General features: G+C 44.0%; 1 protein-coding gene across 6 annotated transcripts in view; it reads left to right on the top strand.

Annotated features, from left to right (window-relative positions):
- Positions 1-24975, top strand: part of LOC111848373 (axin-2) — an 86886-nt gene that overhangs the window by 10034 nt on the left and 51877 nt on the right. For 4 of the 6 annotated variants that reach the window (XM_072712164.1, XM_072712163.1, XM_072712161.1 and 1 more), the window contains exons 3-6: positions 6033-6241; positions 19157-19219; positions 21919-21962; positions 22442-22510. The gene's annotated coding sequence lies outside the window, so the exon portion shown is untranslated. The remainder of the gene's footprint in view (positions 1-6032; positions 6242-19156; positions 19220-21918; positions 21963-22441; positions 22511-24975) is intronic. The other 2 variants (XM_072712168.1, XM_072712165.1) reach the window with 2 other exon arrangements.

The raw sequence follows: 24975 nt of genomic DNA, 5'->3' as shown, positions 1-24975 counted from the left end.
GCCACACTAATGTGCATTATCTCCTGTCTTTCTATTGACCGGGCGATACTCAATACTCAATACTCAGTACTCAGCACCTCGGCAGCACTTTCAGTTACCATCTAACATGTTTCAGTCTGATGCTTTATTAATCAGCACAACTCTTAGAAAAAACGTGGAAACCCATCACAGTGGCCAATTCTGGAAGAAGAACAAAGAGAGAACTGACTGACAACGTTCAGACTCCTCTTTTAAATTTGCATTAGTAGTCTGGGCAGCCCTTATGAGGCTCAAACAGCATTCTTGTTCTTTCTGTCTGTCCTGCGCTGTACTAACACTAAATATTGATTGTCTTGCATGTGAGCATGTGGACTGGTTTTGTTCACTGAATTTCAGAGAAGAGATGAACCTCTGAGACTTTGTTAATTGCGAGGGGAAAAAATGCCCTTTCATTTGTCTTCATACAAGTTAATATTAATGTTCCCTTTGATATTGCTTGATTCAGGTTAGTCAAAAATGCAAGCAAGGATCCCACTAAAAGGAAAGACAAACAGAAAATATTTTTGGCTTGTTTTCCATTAGCAGAAATATTCAGCTGGGTCAGTCCGAATCAATATTTTATTCGTGCCCCTCTGAGTCATTTTAATTTATTTAACTGCTTCTGCCATTTATTCTAAGCAAATGATTTCCCTTCTCAGTACCATTAACCTCATATAGACCCCAGCCTTTCCTGGAGGAGAAAGATCATAGGACGATGAGGCGGCAGTTTGCTTTTTCCTAAACTGTGATTGGCAACATGATGACCATCTCAAAGAAGCTTTCTTCCCGACTAGCTAATTAAGACGAGTAAAATGAGAGAGCCCAGAACAGAGGAAATCCGGGCTCTGTTGAGTTGCGTAAATTGTTACAGTGCTACAAAAAAGGTAAACATTTCCTCTAATAGTGGGTATCTGTTTCTGCTTTGCATGCCGGTGTCCTTCGTTGAGGATATCCGCATGCCCCCCCAGCCCCCCCCCCCCTTTCAGTGTGTCTGTCATGTGTTTTTACTCCATGTTACTTTTATTCAGGCACCTCCCGTGATGAAATGCTACCTATATAGCCTGCTGATGAGCCTGTTCACTGCTCAGGATGGTCAGCCGGGTACTCAAAGCTCTTCTGTTCATTCTAAAATAAAACGGTATTGCTTGCAGTGTAGTGCCACAGGGGACTTGGCTGTGAACTCCCCACTCAAATGGCATGTTTGACCGTGTCATTGTGAGGGACTCTGTAGTTAGGGTAACCTCAGCCGTTCATAACAGTTCTTTATCTCCTGGCCAGAGCGGGGCTTAAGGGAATCTTTGTGGTATGATGTTCTTCAGAGCAGCTAAACAACAAATATTGTGTTATAAAGATCTCCAGGAAACTCTGCCCACTTTCCTATAAGTCCCATTTAGGAGAACCACCAGCACTGTTAGGAACATGCTAGCAAGTCTCAACATCTGTTAAACGTAACTGCTTAGTCAAGGGGTGGGGGCCACCAAAGATCATCATTCATTTATCATCATTTTATGCCCATTGTTTTTAATTATAGCTGTCCCTTTCAAGCAGAAAACATTCACATTTCGATTCGGCACTGCCCTTTCGTGTGTGGGTGTGTATGCGCGTGCTTCTGTGTGTGCGTGCCTGTGCCGTTTTGTGTGTGCGCGTGTGTTTCTGTGTGTGCGTGCCTGTGCCGTTTTGTGTGTGCGCGTGTGTTTCTGTGTGTGTGTGCCTGTGCCGTTTTGTGTGTGTGTGCATGTGCCGTTTTGTGTGTGTGTGCCTGTGCCGTTTTGTGTGTGTCTGCCTGTGCCGTTTTCTGTGTACGTGCCTGTGCCGTTTTGTGTGTGTGTGCCTGTGCCGTTTTGTGCGCCCGCGTGTGTTTCTGTGTCTGCGTGTCTGTGCCGTTTTGTGTGTGCATGCGTGTTTCTGTGTGTCGTGCCTGTGCCGTTTAGTGTGTTGGCGTGTGTTTCTGTGTGTGCGTGCCTGTGCAGTTTTGTGTGTGCCTGTGCCGTTTTGTGTGTACGTGCCTGTGCCGTTTCGTTTGTGCGTGTGTGTTTCTGTGTGTGCGTGATTGTGCCATTTTGTGTGCTGGTACCTGTGCCGTTTTGTGTGTGCATGCGTGTTTCTGTGTGTGTGTGCCTGTGCCGTTTTGTGTGTGTGTGCCTGTGCCGTTTTGTGTGTGTGTGCCTGTGCCGTTTTGTGCGCCCGCGTGTGTTTCTGTGTCTGCGTGTCTGTGCCGTTTTGTGTGTGCATGCGTGTTTCTGTGTGTACGTGCCTGTGCCGTTTCGTTTGTGCGTGTGTGTTTCTGTGTGTGCGTGATTGTGCCATTTTGTGTGCTGGTACCTGTGCCGTTTTGTGTGTGCATGCGTGTTTCTGTGTGTCGTGCCTGTGCCGTTTAGTGTGTTGGCGTGTGTTTCTGTGTGTGCGTGCCTGTGCTGTTTGGTGTGTGCCTGTGCCGTTTTGTGTGCGCGCGCCTGTGCCATTTTGTGTTTGCGCCTCAGTATTTTGCACAGCTGCAATAGGAATAAATTGATGCAGAGTCCAAGCTGGGACATTAAAGGCGAAAGCTTTGACAGACATGGTCTTGGTACCAGATGGGGTTTCATGATGAAAAGAGAGCAATCCCTTCCCAGACGTCACATCCATCGGTCCAGCAGTACAAAGTGATTCATACAGAGGTTTCACAAGAAATTATCTCTTTTTTCCCCAAACAGCACAAGTTTTTTTTCTCTCTCTCTCCCTCCATCCCTCTCTCTCTCTCTCTCACTCTCGAAGACTTGCAAATGTGGCATTAGCTAATATTCAGTGAACTGCTTTCCTTTTATCCACCAGGGACCTCTGATTGCGCTACAGTTCTCGAATTGGAAATGAGAACTGCACCACAGATATAAAGACCCAGCCTCTGATTTGTATTCAGTATACATGTCACTGCAGGACATTCTGCTTGGAGGCTATAGGTTATATTCCGCTCCCGAAAAGGAAAATGCTGGTGTTCACCATTAGCTGCAGAAGCAATTAAAGTCTTAGACAAGCATATATTTCAGAGTACACATTTCTCACATATTCAGTGTGTGTGTGTGTGTGTGTGGCTTTGTGATTCTGCCCCTTGATATGAGCAGCATATGAATAAAGTCAAACTGAATTGTATGTTCATAGACCCATTGCGGCTCTCTCCTGGGAATGAGCTATTAGACTCAATCTATGGAGTTTTTGTATGATTAATAATAATAAGAATACTAGAAATAAATCAGTATCGGTCATGTGATGGCAAATTTTTCACAGGAAGAGATGCATCTGTCGATGGGAATCAGGCAGCACTACAGCACTTCTCACCGATTGACTCAAGATAAGGAAATGACCTGATAGTTTTGTAATCAGTCTCTATGATAGTAGGGGGCTGTAGCTTAGTCTGCTATAGTAAAAAACATAAAAGGTTCTTCTCGCGGTGAAATAGAGCTCAAATAAAGAGAAATGGCAGGCGATGTCGTGCGGACTTCAGCGGAGTTCCCCTTCCCTTATATGAAGAAAAGAAAACTTTACACCGCAGAATCAAATCAGAATCCTCATGAAATCCACAATCTTTATCTGCAGCACTGGGGTTTACTTTGGCTCCTCTCCAGGTGGGGAACTGGAGTGTAAACAGTTTATGGGACTGGCAAGGAGGGTGTAGTTCACTGCTGGAATGTAACTTGAACCCAGCTTCACAGGGATGCTAAAAATGTTCATTCACAGATGGTGTTAGGTTTAGAGGAAATGGCGCCGTGTTCAAGGTGAGCCCGGCAAATCCCGAAGTTCGTGGCTGGGCTTCGTTTTAGTGGGAACGAGGCTTTGTGTGAGAATGGCATCTGCACACTGTGTCCAGGCAACTCCAGTTCATGTCTGTTTCAAATCACATGATTCATATGATCATTCCACAGTGTGCATTCCAGCAAGCTTTTTACATTTTCTTTTTTTGGACCATCCGGTAAATATAATGAATAGCACAGGAAAAATACTGATTGGAAACAAACATAAGGTCAACTTCTCCAGTAATCTTGAAAAGCAACAACAGATATACCAGTGGAAACTTTCTGGTTGCATATTATTGGTTGTAGGTGATGCCCCATAGATGTGAAACTCCTGGGAAATGTTGGGAAATGATACACCTGTCCCGACGAAGGATAATGCGGACAGATATGAGTCATGAATCCAAGCATTGTTTCTGCTTTGAAGATCTTGTGGTAATTGTAATTACAGTAATCTACTGCTCAAAGGCGAAATAGGATGAATGCTCCGACTGCCGATATCTCAGATGTCCTCCAGCAAAACTTGTTTTTGTTTTGTTGCAGGTTTAGTTTGCTGTTTTGCTATGCATAAATTCTTAATTATTTGGCATATACTATAGATGTTCCACCATGATCCAGTCTTGGTGGGATTGTTCTTAACAATGCAGTTTAATTAAAACCTTCACCTTTTGAATTGAATCACACTATATTATTAATGTTTCATTTTTCCTAGATCTCTTGTTGTGGTTGCCTTTGCCATTGTGTTTTGTTTTGAATGATTTTACAAACCCATTATGAGGTGTGTGTGTGTGTGTGTTTTTTTTTTTTTAGGGGGGGGGGCTCCCAGAAACTTCGAAGTTGAGATCTAGAGCCCTCATGCGGCTGGTGCTTGTGGTCCGACGCGACCGCAGGCCCGGTTTGACATGAAGACATGGTACCCTCCTAACACCAAGCATCTGAAGTTTCTGCATCCACAATCCCCTCTCCCTGCAAAACTAAGCCGTCGTTAAGCCCCCCCCCAAACCCGAGTAGCACCCGGCTAAATGTGAGTCACTGCGGGTCGGCCAGGGTTTGGTCCCAAAGCCACTTTTGCGTGGCAGGCCAGAGAGCGCAGCCCAAATCCGCGCCTGAAACCCCAGCAGGCAAGTGCCGGAGCGGATGCTCTGCATCTCTGAGCTCTGCCAGCGCTGGAGCCAGGCCCTGCTTCCAAGGATAGTAAAACTACACTTGATCAGTGACTGAAATCTTAAAGTTTTTTTTTTGCGTAAATCCCATGGTTCAGCGCTGTGTTCAGTGCTATTTCCAAAGTACTTCGAAAAGTATTTCTTTTGTTATCCACTTTGTACTATTTCCTATCTCTACACCAAATAACTGGTTTGACTTTGAAGAGGAAATCGCATACATTCCTGCATACTCACAAGAGGTATTTACATATGCTCTCTAAATAATTATGTGGTATGCAGAAGCATCCAATGTACTGTTCACAAAGGCCTTTTCTATTATTTACATTCCTAAAATGTAGTGTGGTTTACTTATGCAGTTGGATATAAAATCAAAGGCCTAATTCTGGCAAAGTAGGAGCAGGGAAGTTCAAAGCCTGCAGGGTCAAGCGCGAGGTCACGCCGTCAGAGTGACTGTAGCAGACATGAATGCGTAACAAGCAATTGACTTTCTAATGGGGGTCCTCGCAAAACGCGCAGCCTAATGAAGGGAATCACGGCCTGCCTTTCGTTTCCATTTTCAGGCGGCCTGCATTGTAACAGACAGTATTTTTCTAATGAACAACTACTGACAGGTACTTGGTTGTTTGCTCAGAAATGATACATTAAAACAGCATATTCCTGCTTATTACTTCCATTTAGTCAAGGTCTGACTCAGCGACCCTCTTAGATGCCCCGATGTGTTGTGCTTTCCTGTTCCGACAAGTTGGGCGACACTGGTTTCGCTGTTGTTGAGATTTTGCTTGGGATTCCCCAGACCAGGTCAGCTTAACAGCCTGTGGGTTACAGACCAGGATGGGTCACGGTGACTATGCACTCTGTACACAGACATACAATGGGATCTCTTTGTTTATCCTGCACCTGGTCTTTAACGTGTCACAGGTTTACCCACTTCTGACTTGGCTGCTTGTTTCATTCATGCATAGACGTCCTCTACTCTCCAGTGCTCTGACAAGGCTTAACGCACGACCACAACTAGCATGCGAAAGCTGATTCTGCTGTTCCACACCTGTCACCATGATCTACCCGTCTGGGTTTATCTTCACCCCAGCACAGGTTCGGGCGCATGATCCATGCAGGAAGTTGCTGGAGACAAGATCTACCCCCCCAGAGGAAACAAGACAGGACAGGAGCTGTGGCGGCAGACGGAGCTGGACCAAAGCAACCTGGGACAAAAGTGGAAACTGCCCCCAAAGTCACTAATTCTGCCTGGACCAGGACTGGATGTCTTCCTCTGAGAAACAGCTGGTCACAAAGAAGGTTAGAGGTGATAGCAATAGATAAGATAAAGCAGGTCTGCCTTCTGTCACACTCCTTATTCCCACGGTACTTCCAAAGCTGTCGTTGAGTCATGTAGTATTGTTTTTTTCCCCATTGTCAAGGCTTTTTAAACATTTATAACCAGACTGACTGTAAAAGTACTGGAAGACATTTTGACAGTTTATAATGATCTCAAGTGAAGTTTTCCCAAATGTGACAAAAATATTAAGACATACACCATACAAAAAGCCAAAGAAAACTAAGCATTAGGAAAATAGGAAAACGTTTTATTTTTTTATTTTTTTTGCTGTTTAAAAATGTATTGATTTAATATGGCATAATATTCCTAAAATAGTAAACTGTGGTTTTTAGGCTTGACTTCAGTTAGATGTTCATCAGGGAATTCGTTTGCGGGTAGAAATGGCTCCGTAAGAGCGGTGCGCTCTTCATAGCGTCTCTCGGTGGTAATTTGTGGCAGATTTGCTACAGAAGTCATTTGCTTAAGCCTAACTTGGAGCTTCTCCACATATCTTTGAAATGATGAAAGCATCAGGGGGCATCTAGAGAGAATGTGACAGAACGAGTGAGACCATTAAAAGAAACAGTGTCTTACGGGAGAAAGCAGAGAAATCCCCTTTAAAGGAAAAGGAACTTAACAAGGCAGCCATTTCTGTTTACATGCCTCCCCATCATTATCTCTTGTCAATGTTGAGTATTATGGCTAAATGGCGTCACATGAACATTACAAACATGGACGTCTGACAGCTTAAGCAGCCTTGGGTTTTGATCTCTGCTTTTATTCCCCTTTACCCCAAACAACCTTGCCTTGAGACTCACGCATCTGCATCCTACTTCGTCTTGTTTGGTAAGGCGGCATTTTGTGGTGGTTTCTCGTGAGAAAGGGTTTGTCTTCTTGCAGCCTGTCTCTGGTCGGCCTTCTCTGAGCAATTATTCTCAGATGTTGCGATGGTGCGAATGAGGCACATGGCCCGCCTTGGTAAGAGCAGCAATGGGGAAAACATGTTTACATTGATCTGTGTCACTCTTAAAAGCAATAATAAGAATAAATTCCTTTAGAAATAGATAATTGTTATATAGAACAGAAGTGGCTGAGGTACAAACCTTACACAGATCTCCTCAAACTACTAGGGTTACTGTTCAACTGATTGGTTGAAACAAAACCTTGGTCTGGATTTGTACTTTCTGGACCTGAATTTTCCACCTCTGGTCTGTACCAATGTAACTCCAATTCACAGTCCTGCATTTGATCTTTTTTTTTTTTTTGTTAAAACCAAATGACTGATTTGTGAATTTCTTTGTACTCGTCTGAATTCCTGAGGTTCCTTCGTCTGTTGTATTTTATTTACAAATCACTTCATCCCAGTAACAGAAACCAGAGCTAGAACTGGCCGGTAATTCTGAGCAGACCCGGCAGAAACTGGAAGAAGATGGTGCTGAAGGCATTCTTGATTAGGCCCATCAAAGTCATCCTCTCTTCTCTTAAACACATGTGTCACTGGTGGAAGGACCCCTGAAGACATCTGCTGCCCATTATTGTGGTATTCGGGCGCCTATAAATCCCGCCTGCTTTTCCGTAGCGAATGCAAGTACTGTACTTTACTCAAATGAATCCTCAAATAATGCTGAAATAATGCAGTTACTCCTCTTTTCATGTAGCTGTGTCTGGCCGTTACATTGAGTTTTTTTTTTTTGTTTGACTTTTTAATAGACAGCGCTTAGCAAAAACAATTTCCGGGGAAAAGAGGGACGCATCGGGCGTCGTGAAACAGAACTGAACAGGGGTTAAGCAGAGTTAAAGAGCAGCTGTTGCCATCTTGGCCGAAAGTAAATGATTCTCTCAGCAGGTGAAACGGACGGTGTCTAAATCTCAGTGGCTGAGTTGCAGTTCAGTTTGCCTTCTGGTTGAAATAATCATTTGGATATGAAGTTACCTCATCCTGCCCTTGGGAAATTAATGTTATGTTTCTCTGGTAAACACACAGAGATGTTGAAGGTTAAATAAAGTTTAGGTAAACTGCAGTAAAATGCAGAGGGGAGATATTGACAAGGTGAGTAATTATTAGAAGTCTGAAAGAGACTTGGCACACACGCAACAGATGTGTGACTTTAACAGCCTCAGTGGAAGATTTTATTCCAGAATTTCCTTCATGGGGTCAATAAAGTCCACCTTAATTTTAATGATAAGAAGGGCCTGATATATTTTTAGGGTGGTGCGATGACTCCGTAGGTAGCATTTTGGCCACACCTGTCCAGAGTTATGATTTCATTTTCTGTACAGGACATAGTTAGCATGTTTTTCCAGTGTTTGTTTAGATCTTGTCTAGGTTTTCTGTTCTCCCCTTACTTGTCCTGCTAATGCACCAACAAAGCATCTAATGGTGTCCATTGAAGAACAAGTGATGCCCAACAAAGATGCATTACTAGCGAGTAAACATTACTAATGTAATCCCTAAGTCAGCCAGTTTGCCGAAAATATCCTAACATAGTGATGTCCTATCATGATCTTGCTTTCACACCTGTATGCTTAAATGGAAATAAGCTAAATTTCACAATTCTGACAAACTGGTCGGTTTTGGAGACATTTGAGGGGATTTATACATTAATTTATTTTTCCATAAGTGACTTTCGCATGTTGTATAACCTGAAATGTTTTATTCCCTCAACACTGACAGAAATACTCCCTCCTCTCGAGTCAGCAGTTCCTAAAATGGGCTGTCAGGTTCTTCAGCACTTTCCACAAATCCTGAAGAAAGAGGGAAGAAAATCCATTAAACCCATGAAACCCAGGAATGTATTTTCATTAAACAGGCTCGTTTGAAGGGATTGTTCAGCATAATGCCAAGAAACGGACTATCAGAGAACATCAGATCATATCGCAGACTGACCCAGCGTTGAGCCAGTGGGGTGGGGGGGGGGTGATACAATTTTGAATAAAGGGACAGCAAAAAAGTATTTATTTTGCTGGGTGGCTCTTAACGAAGTTTATCAACTGAAGAGTTAATGGTTTCCAGTGGCCGAAGGCAAAGGCAGGGGATTTGAGAGCACTGTGCCACCAGATAAACCAGTCCTACCTCTAGAGCACCTATTGCACAGTTCCAGCACGTCGCGTTATTTATTTATTTTACCTCATTTTTTCTTTTTCCCCAAGAAGTAATTACACACCAAGGGGGAGCCGGGACTTCCTTGAAGGGGTCCGTCTTATCAGTGCGTACACCGGAGTGTGTTTATGAAAGGTGTGACTGGGAGGGAGACTCGCACACATGCAAACGCATACTCGTGCGGACACATATGCACACACGCACACACCCCAAACCCCCCCCCCGCCTCCTCTCTCTCTCTCTCTCTCTCTCTCGTTCTCTCCCATCTCAGCTGCAGCTGAATCAGTCAGTAAAGCTCACGTCTTCCGGAGAAAATCACCTTACTCAAGGACTACTCAGAACTCCCCCAGACTCATTAGCCTGCAGCCGGCCTAGAGAATTTTGCAGCATTTTGTGAATATTATTTGGCAACCAAAACAATTTAGCATCACAAAAATATGATAGATGGTACCATACAAGGCTGTCTGACAAAAAAAAAGTCTTAGTGTTTCAGAAGTCTGGTGGGATGCTTTCGAAAAACTATGATTGCTGTTAGCTTGTAGCAGTACTTGAAAGGGAAAACCCAAGACGGAACATGGCAGGACCTTCCATAGGGAGTGTATCCTGTTGCGTTATCACCAGGCAGGAAAGACTGCAAAGACTATTAGCCTCATCTTGTAGAGGCAGCCTTTGGAGATGGTGTTAGTGGGTGCAGAAACCTGGCCAGCTATAGGAAGAGCACTGCTCTGAGATGGGGCAGGTCACGCCTCCCTTTTCTCCACCCTGTACATCTACGGTGGGTTCTCCACCCTTATTGTGCTCTCTGCATCCCTTCCCGTAACCTACACCTGGACTTTTATGATCTTGGCCTGTTTGCTAATACTGTCATTCTGTGCATATGCATGCATGTGTGCATGTAATGTTGCGTGTGTGTGAAACATTGAGCAAGATCAAACTTCTCATTTGGAATCAAACGCAGTATGTGGCCAGAGTGTTTAACCTAGTTTTAGGATTGTTACTCTTTGATCTGATAACTGTGTGTGTGTTTGTGTGTGTGTATAGATTAGGTTTATATTACATTGTGATAAATGTGATAAAAACCTGTTATTCTGATGCTGTGTGGACCATTTTCAAGTCCCCACAAAGATCTGTGAATGCAATCAAAAAACTAAAAATGCCAAAAGTCTCATATTTAGTTTAGTTACTTATGGTTAAGGTTAGGGCTGGGTAGGGGTTAAGGTCATCATGTTTGGATTAGAGTTTTTCCCACAGAAATGAATGGAGAGTCCCCACAAAGATATAATTACAGATCTGCGTGTGTGTGTGTGTGTGTGTGTGTGTGTGTGTGCCTTCCCTCTTTATCGACCGCTCCATTCTGCATTCTCAATCCGCCTGAGAAATGATAGCCGCAATGTTCAAAGTGCATTTGAAGTCGTGCCCACAATAGACAGATAGACAGACCTCTGCTTGACCCAGTTGCATGACCTACATCGCAGGATGTAATGCGGTGGCGGCACCCAGGAAAAGGTGCAGTGAGGCAGGTGCAGAGACACCACAGGGAAATCAGCCAATATGGTTAAACAAATGAAAAAAAAAAAAAAAAAAAAAACGCAGAGTGCAGTAGAGGATTTAACCTGCATTCACTAAGTTCAAGTCAACTCTCTGGGAGCTTAGCTTTATCTGAAGCAGGCAAGTGGCCCGTTTCTGCATTCCATTCCAGTAAAGGCCCTACGATGGCATTCCACTGCAGAAGTCCTAAGTATTTCTGGGTGATCATTATGTCAAGACTGGTCACAGTTGTGTTTCTGTTTTTTGTTTTTTTCAAAATCCCGACATTTCAAGCAAGGCAAAAAAAAAAATGCTTTTGTGCATATGTGCCCAGCGCACAAACACAAACATATCGTCTTGGATCCATACAGCATTCCAGGCGTGCCTCTTTGTGTTTCTTTAAAGCTCACTCAAAGTATTCCTCGTGGGTCGCCTACAAAATCAGTCTGCAGCAAACCAATTAATATTTCCAGTGAGAATCCGCAGCCATAAATTGGTGACTTTGACTGTGATCATTTCCTCTGTCCTAAATGGTTTCACTAGAGTTTTAACTTGGATTTGTTTTCAGCAAACCAGTTCTGTAATAAGTCTTTTTACATTGAAAGGGACATCTACTGAAATGCTTTAAACCGAACTACTAGATGCCATACTTAGCATACTGGTCAACTCAAAATTAAGTTGTTTTGATCAACATTAATATTTAGGCAAATGTGCTTTAAATGCTGGATAATTAGCAAACATGCAGATGAACATTGTGTAGGTGGCAGACTCAGGGTATCTTTTATAAACAGCAGGTTATTAAGTTTGATTAGATGGGCCTGGTTACTGGGTCGTGCCTCATCTTATGTCTCGCTGAGCCCTAAGACAGCCCTGGTGCCGAGGCAGGAATGGGCTCTCCTTTGAGGCATTGACCAGAGGCAGGAATGGGCTCTCCTTTGAGGCATTGACCAGAGGTAGGAATGGGCTCTCCTTTGAGGCACTGACCAGAGGCAGGAATGGGCTCTCCTTTGAGGCATTGACCAGAGGTAGGAATGGGCTCTCCTTTGAGGCATTGACCAGAGGCAGGAATGGGCTCTCCCTTGAGGCATTGACCAGAGATAGGAATGGGCTCTCCTTTGAGGCATTGACCAGAGGTAGGAATGGGCTCTCCTTTGAGGCATTGACCAGAGGTAGGAATGGGCTCTCCTTTGAGGCATTGACCAGAGGCAGGAATGGGCTCTCCTTTGAGGCATTGACCAGAGGTAGGAATGGGCTCTCCTTTGAGGCATTGACCAGAGGTAGGAATGGGCTCTCCTTTGAGGCATTGACCAGAGGTAGGAATGGGCTCTCCTTTGAGGCATTGACCAGAGGTAGGAATGGGCTCTCCTTTGAGGCATTGACCAGAGGTAGGAATGGGCTCTCCTTTGAGGCATTGACCAGAGGTAGGAATGGGCTCTCCTTTGAGGCATTGAACAGAGGTAGGAATGGGCTCTCCTTTGAGGCACTGACCATTCTGGCCCTCCCTCGTGACTCCTCGGCTGTCTTTGAGCTGGAGTCTTGAGGGACCACCCCAGAATGAAAAGAACAACCCCCCCCCCCCCCAATGCAGACACACACCCTCCGAGGTCTAACTGGGGTATCCAGCAAAGTCCAGGTTTTATGATCAGAGGAGATGTAAACTGAGACCTTCTTTTTCTTAACGGCTTGAATCTGCAGACCATGTGACCTTCACCCTCACTCTCTCCCTGCAGTCCTCCCCACATACATTATTTCTGTGTGCATGGAAATTAAAAGAGGCGCAGGGCTGCAGCAGTGACTGCCTGGCAATGTTTGCTGTGCCCTTTGAGTATTTGGTCTCTGCACGTAGCTGATAGCGATGGCAGATTTGCTTCTGTCCAGACGTTGAAATTGCCATGGCAACGAGGTGCACAGTACACAATCGGTGAAGATATTTTAAGTTTCAAAGGAGTGGAAACAACAACAAGGGTGACAAAGGGGGGGGGGGGGGGGGGGCAGAGGCAGCTCGGCTAAGTGAGAGCAGATGTAAGTTGGCTGGACCCAGGGTGTTGTTGGGAACCATCTGCAGTGCCGCTTCATGGTGGGGGGGGGAGGCTGGGGGTGGAATTGGGGAGGGGGGGCTTGGAGCACTTGACAGGCATGACCCACAAGCACATCAGAAGATGGTGGAACAATGCTCTGCGGAAGCAACCTTGGACCGCTGAAAAACAGCTTGGGAAACAGCCATATCTAGCAGGCTCTTTCCAGTATTTATATTAAAGCAGGCAGCGGAGGAGCCGGCCGAACCAGCGCCCCCCCCCTCCAGCCCGCTGCCTGCTTCCTCTTCGCTGCCCGCTATCTCTTTTCCTGCCTTGTACACAGAGCCAAGACGGGTTGTTGGGGTCAGGACTATGGGGCTGGGGTGGGGGGGGCGCTAGGAAAGGAGGGAATCAGAGACGACTCTGGATCCAAGGTCCAGCTGTGAGAGCCGGGCCCAGCGCTGGGTATCAGGGGTCCTCATGCTTGGATCCATCACTGGACCACAAGCTAGCGTCCCTGCCAACAGAGCAACCTTTTACAAACAAAATCATCCTGTGCACCCTTGAGGATGTTTTCTTACAGGTCATCCCATCCATTAAGGCTTCAGTAATCCCCCATTTCCAGAAGAGACCAGTTCCTATGAGCCTCTACCTGGATGATCCCTCTTCTTACAAAACATTCTCAAATTTTTGTTTTTTGTTTTCAGCGTTGTACTCCCAGCGTGTGCTCTGTTTATCTGTGTGTATCTATATATAATTCTGCTACTCTGAAGCAAAGTGACAAAAAAAAATCAAATTAAAAGTAAAAGACTAACTGACAGGTTTGAGTGCAGTGAAAGGAGAGGTTTATACAGCAGTCAGGGAGATGTATGCATGGTCCCTGTCACTACAGACGAGCAAGCTCGTCAGACTCAAAGGAGATAAGGCAGAAGGGTAGGCTTGCAAGGCTTCAATTCAGTTTGGGCCACAGCTAATAGCGGGAGCGCAACATGCAGAAATAACTAGTATTTTTTATTTTGTTAAGAAAGAAGGTTGCCCAGTGAAAAGGCCACAGACTTCGGGGTGAGCTTCTAGGCCCCCTTTATGCAACTTCCCAGTGTGTCACTGGACACAGGACCCCAACAAGTCGTCTATCTCGTTGCCAGTTTTTTTTTCTTCCTCCTCTCTTTTCTTTTCTTTCTCGGTTTCCTCATGCTAGCTTATTAATTTCTGTCAGCTGGTTTTCTGCCATTTAGAGATACACTAAATCACATTATTTTTTTGTCATGGATTATATACGACAAAAAAAAAAAATAGTAAGAAGATCAAACACGTTTCACAATCACCTCCTGGTGGCTGGGGGGGGGGGGGGGGGGTGCTAGGATGGAGGGGGGCACACATTCGGAAAATCTGATCTAAACTGTCTCAGCTTTGTGGATGTATCCAGCAGTTGCATAAGTAGTTTTTTTCCTTTAAGATATTTATAAGAAGTATGTATGATTTATTAACCTGAAAAAGACAGGGAGACCCCATGTATCATGAGGGCCATGTTAGTTTTTCTTGGCCTTATCTGGGCGTCTCATAAAAAAAAAATAGAAAAAAAACAATTCCTTTGAAAAAGTAAGAGTGAGCTAAAAAATAATATGTTAAAATTAACTCCTTTGTCCCCAGAAATTGGTTTCGGTCCATCGGCAAATTTTTTGCATAATCAGAATTGCCTTAACATGGGCAAGGAACGTCTCCCTTGCATTGGCAAAGATGAGTAAATGATACACGTCATGACTGGATTAATGGCATCTGATTCGTCCTTTTCATCATGTGATGTGCATACTTTGCAGTAGTGCACCATGTTGCTCTTCTTATTCTTCATTGGCTAGTAAAATACCCACTGAACAAGCTCCACTCTCCTGTCTGCTACTCCAGAAATCCACCCCCTAATATATTACAGTATGGATAGAACCTGAGCCCTTGGTTTAAGTATGCGTGTGAACGCAGACAAGGTTTGGCTCCATCTATCACTGCACAGCCCCAAAAGCACTCTGGGTTTTGGGCAGAAGAGATGCCGCTTGATCCCTCCAAGCAGAACTCGAGACCTTGGGTGAATCTCAATGTGCATACTTGATACTTATGCTCTCGTCTACCCGTTTTATGTCATCCTTCATTGCCGAAGACCAGTTCCAATACTGAAGTACACAAGTACAGAGGACGGTAAAAATCCCCGCATGCTGGCCTCCTTGCTCCCTCACCAACTATCAAGGGAATATTGGTTGCGTCCTCATCGAACGAGACAATCCCATTGATTCACTGCACCCCAATTTCATTCTAGGAATCCAAGTTAGCGAGACCAGTCTTGCTATCTTGGTATTGAGATTCACCCCTTGTTGAGGAGCAAGATTCTGAAGCTTTGGCTGATGGGTACCAAACCATGGAGAAGGTGCAACAGGCCTTTGTGTTAGGTGTCGCCCACAGGACATAGCAGGGAAAAGAGCCTGGAGACGCTGAACGGCATCGAGACCAGCTCCACTTGGGGCAGTTCCAAGTTCCAAAACACCACATAATATGAAGACATGCTGGCCATAGTCAATAAAAACTCTACTCTGCCTTTTGTTCATCAGATATCTGTATATATACTCTCTGATTCCTGGATTGTAAAACGAGCTGTGTAATTGCCCAAGTCTGCTGGCATCCATATATTAGTGGCTTGTCCAGACCCCCCACTTAGGCATAGCACGTTAGCGATAGCGGTTAGGATTCCTGATGTCACACATGCGACCGAAAAGCACGCGTTCCTGGAGCGACATTGGATTTGAACCAGGGCCGCGGCGTGAGCACAGTCCTCTCTAATTACTGTTACGTGGGGACTCGACGAAGGTAAAGCGGCAGCTGGAAGGAGCGCCGGGGCTGAAGATCTGAGCCGACAAATCGTTCTCGCGCAGCGATGCGGGTCGTCAATCGGAAACGCCGCACCGCTTCAAGCCTGGCAAGTTTCGAGCACGTTTCCTTGAAAATCCGAGAATGTCACCTACTTTGATTCTTAAATAATGAGAAGAAACGCTTTTCATTTTCCGCACCTCTGTGCGATGAGATCCAAAACGTCTGTCACGGTGTTCCTTCTGAACGTTAAGGGCCAGAATCACTTCTTCCTGCATTTTGATAAACTGACATGCACTTTAAATACCTTAATTACCATGCTAGCTGTCTCTGTTTTCTTGTTGTCTCCACGTGTATAACTTGCAGACTTGGCACAGGCGTGCTCAGTGTAATTTTCTCATTGTCTTCCCTTTCCCAGCACGTGACGGCTTGGCGTCTGGCTTGATTCCAGTTAAAGATTCTTAATTAAGTTTTTCGCAAGCGCTGTGCGGTCTTGCCTCCAAATGCTATAACAGTGTTCTTCCCCGAACTTCAAAGTCTTTGTGCTCCATTCCAGAAGGATTAGCGATGGTAGGCTCTGATAGTTCCTCGGAGCGCCGTTAGCATTAAATGCCTTTGGTGGGACACAGGTACTCGGCTGCAAACCGCACGTTAATGGAATTCAGCTCGTAGCATGGTGCTAGATCACATTTCTGCGCCTCCACGTTCTCCTGTCTGAACACGGCGCCGAATATTTCTGCATGATCGAAAGAACGCCAGGAAGCAAACTCTGCTCTTGCCCTCGCATTTCTGCCACCCCGCCCCCCCTCCCCACACACACACCTTCTGCAGATATGGCAGCCAGATCCTTCCAGAGCAAAATTGGGTTTTTAAATGGGTTCTTTTTGATCATGCCACACAGTAATTGATTGACCGCCCCCCCAGTACAGAGCCTAATGAAACACGAATCTCTATAGCAACAATAGCAGTGATTGGAAAGAAGGAATGGCAAGTGTTTAAAAGACCGGAGGGGGCATTTTGTTTTGCTTTGCTTTCTCAATCCCCGGCTGAATGGGCCTCTCGAGACATACAACAACAACCAAAAGACATTCCGAGGGATATTCAAAGAGATAGAGCCTCATCCTAGGTGATCAATGTCTCCATTATTCCACCTTTGGTTTCTTTGGCCTCAGGACAGAAGAGTGCAGAACAGGAAGCGCTGATACCTTTCAAGGGCTCAGTCTGTTAGGACCCTGGGGGTCTGTCTAGTTGTGTGCCTGTCATACTTCATACATGTACCTATCTGTCAATCCCTGATGCTGTAACGGCCAATTATTTATTCCTTCTTTCCAGCCTCTTTGTTTATTTATTCATTGTCCTCCTGAAAAAAAGCCCAAAAACACAATGGTTCTTTGGAAAAGGAGATGTTTACACTTCTACCACAGGTATCCTTTAGTGCCTTGAAGTGAAGCTGCATTTAAACTTAGCCAGTAAGTCCCATGAAATCACACACCACTCATTTGAAGCTTTTCACACATGAACAACCAGACTCTAACGGGGGTCAAGCCAAGCTTTGCTATCAAAAGATCTTGTGAGGTTCTCCACTAAAGGCAACTAAAGTTTTTTTTTTATTATTCTTGCAGCTCATAAATATCTTACTATTTGCTTTACTTTTTTAAGCAAATAGTAAGATTTTAGGATGAATTATTAGTGTATTTTGGGATGAATTATGGATAAATGTAACCTGAAACTGACTAACAATAAAAGTTTGCAACATTGCTGTTTGAGAAAATCTCCACACACTGAATATACACCTGCAAGCAGATTTTTGTAAACATTATATACATTATATACACATACTTGTTGTCAAGTTTGTTACATAGTCATATTTTTTCCCTTGCCTAGTTTATGTACTTCTTAAGAAATATACTTTAAAATATTTAGGTCAGGCTGTTTTGATTTTCACTTTCCAATTACCTTTAAAAAGCCCTAAAAACTTTATTCATAAAGTGTTTCTGTCATTTTAAATTAACCACCTGAAAATCAACATCTGTTTTTTGTTAATAACTCTAAAATTAGCATCCTAGAGATGAAAAAGGAACATTTTTTTAATTAAAATACAGGTGGTTAATTTAAAATGACATTTATACTTTTTGAGTAGCTAGGACTGTATTTGTAAGATTTTTGTATGGTTCCAAGAAAAAAAAAATGCTTGCGTTTAGTGAAAACAGCATAATCCCTTTTACTGCTTGTTGTAAGCATATTACGCAGTTTAAAATACATTCAGAATCGGGCTGGACATTTTCTACTGGATTCTTAGGCCAGCTGAAGGCTTGGAAAAACATGTGAACAATCAGCGCTCTGGCTCTAATTTGGCTTTCTTTCTTTCTTTCTTTCTTTCTTCCTTTCACTTTGCTAATGAGCGTGTGTTTTCTCGCAGCGTGCAAATTGCCTTTATCTGATCTTTTGTTTTATTTTTATAGCTGAGGTCCTACACACCGCGCACTCCTAAAAGTGAGGCTCTGTCATTGGCCACAGTGACACTGATGCATTATGGTTGCTCTTAGTGCTGCATGCAAAGAGGGACAAACATGCTCTCAGATAACCAGCTCCCTCTGCCAGCCTCATATCTTTACAGCCTGATTAACTTCTCCTTTCCCTGTCCCTGTCGCTCCCTCCCTCTCTCTGTCTCTCCCTCCCTCTGTCTCTTTCTTTGTCTCTCTGTCTCTCTCCATCTCTCTCTCCCACTCCCCGTCTCTTCCTCCCTCCCTCTCTCTCTCCCTCCTTTCCCCTGTCTCTCCCACTCCATCTCTCCCTTCCTCTCTCTCCCTATTTTATGTCCCCAATCTCTCTCACTCCCTCTCCCTCCCTTCTTCTCTCTCTCCCACTGACTCTCCCTCCCTCCCCTTATCTCTCCCTTCCTCTCCCTGTCTCTCCCTCCCACTACCAGTCTCTCCCTCTTTCTCCCTCTCCACATCTCTCTCTCACTCCCTGTCTCACTGTTGCTCTTTCTGTCTCTCCCTTATTCCCTCCCTCTCCCTGTCTCTCCTTCCCACTCCCTGTCTCTCCCTCCCTCTCCCTCCCTCCCTCTATTTCTCTTTCTCTTTCCACACAGGCCTTGATGTTTTTGCAATAATTGGCAGCAGAGGTTGATCCCCCCCTTTTAAAGTGATGAATAGCTGGCCCCTGATCAAAGGCAGACCCCTGCGTGGCTCTGGCTGCCACAGAGGGCATCAGAGCTGGCATGCTGCCCAGGTCCTCGGCGACAAGCATGCAGATGAGCGCAGAGGCGCAGAGGTCAACGGCAAAGTGTCTGTGCATGCACTTCCTGCGAGCTGATCCCGTCTCATGTTTCTCCTTTTCTCTGCCCCCCCACTCCCCCATTCCTCCCTCTTTCTCTTTCTCTTTTCTTTTTCTTCTTCCAGACAGACAGCAGATTGAAGCAGATTGAGGAGGGATAGTAACGAGAGCACACAAAATATTCAGAGGTAAACTTTATTTTAGGGTTTTTTTTTGTTGTTCAGAGAGCTCTTCTCCCTTCCCTTCACCAGGATTATTTACACCCCAGTTAAAATGTATTGATTGTATTGTTGGAGCAAATAAACCTGGCTCAGATAAAAGAAATTTGTCAGTATGTTTAACATAAATACCATATATGCTCGTTTTCTTTTTTGGAGATCTCATCTTTGCTAACCCCTGAGAGATTTTACTGACACATCCACATTTCATCTAGGCACAATTCTAGGGAGAGTATATATATATTTTTTTGTCAAACCAGTGTCAACTCTGTCCCTGGCCACTCCTGTTCAGACTACACTACACCCATCTCACAGTAAACCCACTGGCAATGCTTCTATGCCCTGTGTGTATGTCACAGTGCAGGGATATAAGCAGCCGGTATTCATGGAGGATGGGAGCTCTTTTGCACCTGCCCGTGGGTCATCTGACATCTGGCCGGATGATCTGTTCAGGCCCCTTAACAGATATAACAGAGAGAGGGTGCGGGTCAGCCACCTAGGCCTGCCTCAGCCTTGACACCTGGTGTCTCTGGTCATTTCGCCGGTGACACTTGTCACGCCGGTCACTTCCCCGGTTCTCCTAGGTAGCGTGTCAGGAGGGGAGTTCTCCTCAGCTAAACTTCCGACAACGAGCATGTCTGCAAGGTTCTTTTCCTGTAGCAACTGACCCACCACACAATGTAGCAATCTGACATTGCGGGAAAGGATATATCCCTGCATGTAGGCACACGGGGGCCTCAGTCACTGGTCCCAAGAACGTCAGCAAACAATTATCCATTGATAATATTATGTCGTTACACTTACATTAATTTAGCAAACACTTTTATCCAAGGCGACATACATTTTTGAGAAAGTGGGGTCACACAGTCCCTGGAGGAATTGGGGGTTCGGTACCTTGGATTTGAGCCAGTGACCTTCCAATCACAGGCACAGCATCCAAGCCTACTGGAATTTGTAATTCAAAATTTAAAATTTTATCCATCCAACATCTATAATCACTTATCCAGTACAGGGCCATGTGCCGTGTGAAGGCCCTGCCCTGGGTTGTTCTCTACCTTGCACCCATAGCTTCTGGGATGGGCTCTGCACCCCCACAACCCTGAACATAGCAAACAGATATAGAAAATGGACGGGCTGAGAGATGGATGGTACAGGGTCACAATGAGCCTGGAAGCTGTGCTAGGAAGCCAGGAAGCTCCCTTCGCCGGATACCAGTCCATTGCAGGATGTGCCAATCAATTACACACGACAGACATATCAGAGACACTGATTCATCTGAACCACATGTTTCGGGACTACCTGACCACGACACATGCGAAGACGGGGAGACATGCAAAGTGCAGACACAGAGGGTTTGAACAGTGCACCCTGGAGGCGTGATTCTAGTGCGTCACCCACCAAGTTCAAACTCTGTGCTGCCCACATATTTAGCATTTATTTCTTCCATCTTATTTTATCATCGTTTATTTGTAGCATTGTGCAATAGCACGGCACAAATTCACCCATGTAACCGGTGATTCGGAGCCCATTCTTCTGTTTCTCTGAGTTTATACCACTAAATAAAGTTCACAGAGTCCCGCATCGTGACTGATCTGGGCTTTAACATGCTCCCCACTTTGTCCGTCTGACAGGCTTTTATTTGGCAGTCAGAATGTGCACTTTCGCTAACTCTCATGCGAGTGCACCTCAGATGGAAAAAAAACCCAAACCATCTGATGTTTGTTGACTAAATTGCACGCTCTCGCTCCCTTGTGCAGGAGAAAATCTGGCTGCGAATGAAAACACATATCTCCAGAGATGCCAGGTGTGAGGCTATGTCCGTCGGTAATCTCGCTGAGATTTTACAGATTGACCAGAATCATAAGTGGCCGCCACAAAGCATTTTAATATACAAATACAATGGAATGATTTTACATTGAAGTGAGGTTTTCTTGCTTTCTGAATGTTTTTGTTGATTTCAAGCAGGCCCAGGTTGCATTGTCAGTAGTACCGTTATTCTGGGTAATATAACAATCCCTCCAGAAAAACACATATAGGCTGAATAAATGGAGACGAACAGACAGAGCACTGATTTGTTGGAAGGGTGGCTAGGAAATGTGAAAGACCTACTGATTTTATGCCCATAATTAATATCCTACTTTTAATTATTAATTAATATGGTTCATATTTGACTTTTTTAATGTGTTATATGAAATTTGCTCTCCCCCCAAACCTGTATAGGATAAATTGGTATGGATGGATGGATGGATGGATGGAATTCACCCCCATATTATTGAATTAGGCATATTGCAGTTTGCGGGTGTTCTTTGGTGGAGTGGCACCCCAGCCTCGTGTACTTCCTGTACTGGATAATCCTTTTTATGGAAAATGTATGGATATATTTTGTATTACATATAATCTCAGTTCCCACTTTACATTGTAGGTCGCATACGGGATACGCAATAGCTTGTTCATGGGGCCAGTACAAAGCCAGAATCTCAGCCTGTGGTATCAGGTGACTTTGACGTGGTCAGACTCGGACCAGGGGTGTCAACATCTGTAATAATGAGTCACAATCTCATTTTCCTTTGCACTCTGGCCTTCTTTGACCGCTTTATTCAGACATAAAATCTTGCTTCCCTAACGATTTGTATGGAAATGCCTGTTTTTTTTTTATGTCCACATTGAAGGTTTGCTGCTCACTTCAGTTCAACATTTGGACCAAACTGTGGAGGTGGGGGCAGCCTTGTATTTTTCCACACACAGCATGCCATCATGATCAAATTTTGCTTTTGAAGAAACCCCTCCGCTTCAGCCATATGTTTAACATTAGATTTAATCTGCTTGAACTGAACGGATTTAACTAAGTAAAGATCTGAATGTCTATAAATCAGTTAGTTTCTGTTCCTTGGGCTTGCCCTCTGTATGTGTGTGTGGTTGTAAATTTTCCTGAACCCCTATAGGAACGTTTAACCTCTTCCTCCTAAATCCCATCAAGGAAAATACCCACCTAGACCAACGCTATGGCTCACAGTGAGCTTTGTCTCTAGCATGCAAAGTTACCTCGATATACGGATATCGATGATAATGATTTGTGCGTAGAACCAAAAAAAAAAAAAACGTTTATTGATATCTTGTCTGTGCTTAGGAAACACAGACAAAGAGTAAAACCATTACCTCCTTTATAATGAGTCAATACATATTTGTTTATAGGGCACCGGCAGCCATTTTGGAGCTACTTGTGCATCAGACACTATTCCATCCGGTGATCAGAAACGCAAGGTCAGTGACCGACAAGCATCAAGTCAGCTAACGGCAGAACTGGCAGGAGGGAAAGGGGGGTTCCAAAAGAAAATGTTACATAATTGCGTATGCCCATGTAAAATCTTAACAAGGTCATAAAGAAGCTCAGGAATATGGTAACCAAATTTGGTTTATTTTAACTGAACTGTGGCCTAAGATACCACTCATTGGAATAAAAAGTAGTATGAAGACCGTTATGTAATAACTAAAAATATTTATGGGTTTTACTGCCTGTGAACTTATACGCAAAGTCCTCTGAGATTAAAACCACTTGATGAATAGTCAAAACGGATCATGCATCCAATTTGGATGAACAAAATCGTATCAACAGCAAATATGCTTTAATATCTTCTTTTAGGGGATTTTAATTTGTAAAAGTGTCATAAAAATATTCACAGATACTTCGTGGCAGCTTCGTTATGGTATGTAGTATTCATGCTGTCGTGGCTAAAGATTTCATGAGACATCAGGAGGCAATTAGCAAAAATATTTCCAGAGGTAGTAAATTTTAAAATAATCAAAATAATAATGAATACAGAGTTAAATGAAAAATTTGGGGTAGTATTTGCTTTCAACAATTTCCCCTTGCATAGTAATTATTATTTTGCTACAATGATTATAATTGCATGTTCGATGTAGAAACACTGAGGCCACATTGGACCAGTACAGACCTTCAGAGATAATGGGCCAATTTAAAAAAAGAAAATGAAAAGCATTTCCAAGCCATATGTTATTATGGAGGGGGCAAGAGAATGCAATGTGAGTGTGCTTCCCCCCCCCCCCCCCCCATCTTCGTGCCTTTTAATGAGTATTCCCCAATTAAGGCAGATTAGATGTGCTGTTTCAAAAACGTTCACGACCTGTCCTTGTGCCTCTTCTTTGTACATCCTTCATGTTAATCAAGATTTCAGGTAACAGGGAGCCATTCCCATTTTCCATCTGTCGATTCCTGTTTTATCTATCCATGCTGGGAACATGATCACACAAGCATTGTTTCCCACAGTATTGTCCAGTTCGAGCCTTTCATAAAAATATAGTTGACATTTTTATTATTTCCCTGCACTATAAGTCATACACAGTTGTCTTCTAATTGTCACAAAGTGCTTAGACGTTTACAAATTAGAGGGTTGCTGTTGAGTTACAACATACATCATTGCGTAATCTCTTAAAAAAAAAAAACAACAAATAAAATACTGCTCCCAGCATGCTTAGATGGATTTCAAGGGCTACGCTAAGCTAACTGAAACCGTAGAGCATTACATTAATGTCAGCAGACCAATTATCTTGGAAAAAAAATCAGATTTTGAGGAGAGAAATACTTTAATAATAATAACAAAAACAAAACAAAAAAATCATATGCTCCTTCAGGCTGAAAACTAGACAGGAGAATTCGTATTGCTAAATAATAATTACAAAGAATACTGATGTTAACATAATAATGGGCATATATTTACCTTTTATGTGGGTCTTCTGAGAAAATCAAGCTAATCTGGCCCTCACAGTGGCTCCAGCTGCTCCCACACAATAAACATGTTCTGTTACCCTCACGTTCACACACAATAAACGATTATATGTCTTGACCAAGGCAGAGAGCCGTACCCTGTCCTAGTTTTTGTTTTGCTTTTTTTTTTTTGGCTGCAGCTTAAATAAAATGTTAATTTTGACTCACGGAGGATTTCAAAGTGGCTGCCCACCCCTGCCATCCCGGCGTGTAGAACCGCGCTAACGCGGAGGCGCACTGCGATGTGAGCGACAGAGGCCTGCCGTTTCGGGCTGTTCCTAAGCTTTCACTCCTCCCTGATGCTTGATAGAGAAGCAACACCAGACTGAGAATTAGAATGATGTCAGGGATGTTTCCCTCCCTCCACCCCCCCCTACAAAAAAAACAGACTTCAGATTAATTGATATGCTTTTCCCTAAAAAAGCCTTTTAATGTGTCCCTGTTGCTCAACCTCTCAGAGTAACACTCTAAGACATAATCCAGTGACGTACTACAAAAAGACATTGTCCAGCCAAGATACGCACTTTCCCTGTGATGCCGAAACTGATCCTTCCTGCTTGGAGTTCGGGCCCCAGTCTGTGTCCTCACACATAAACATGCCTACAAGGACACATCGTGTTAACTACCTTACATTACCAAGCTTAAACACAGTGTTCATGGCCAAAGTATATAAAACATATTTCCATGTAATCTGCTTTCTGTTTGACAGGCATTAACAGACATTACCTGTCAATAATGAGTGCTGTATTGTTTACGCCCGCAGCTGAAGAGTCTGATATGATTTATAGCAACATAAACAGCATCAGATGATGACATAAGCACTCATGCTGTCTCTTCTTTCTGTGGCCTGCAGTGGCATAGCAGTCCTGTCACTTAAATCAGATCCTAGGCCCGGATTTGGAGCGCAGGACAGCGATCTTAACTTGTCATTAACATCCTTAGC

Source organism: Paramormyrops kingsleyae, chromosome 5, assembly GCF_048594095.1.
Source record: "Paramormyrops kingsleyae isolate MSU_618 chromosome 5, PKINGS_0.4, whole genome shotgun sequence".
NCBI classification, from domain to species: Eukaryota; Metazoa; Chordata; class Actinopteri; order Osteoglossiformes; family Mormyridae; genus Paramormyrops; species Paramormyrops kingsleyae.
This window is presented reverse-complemented; position numbering and strand designations above follow the sequence as displayed.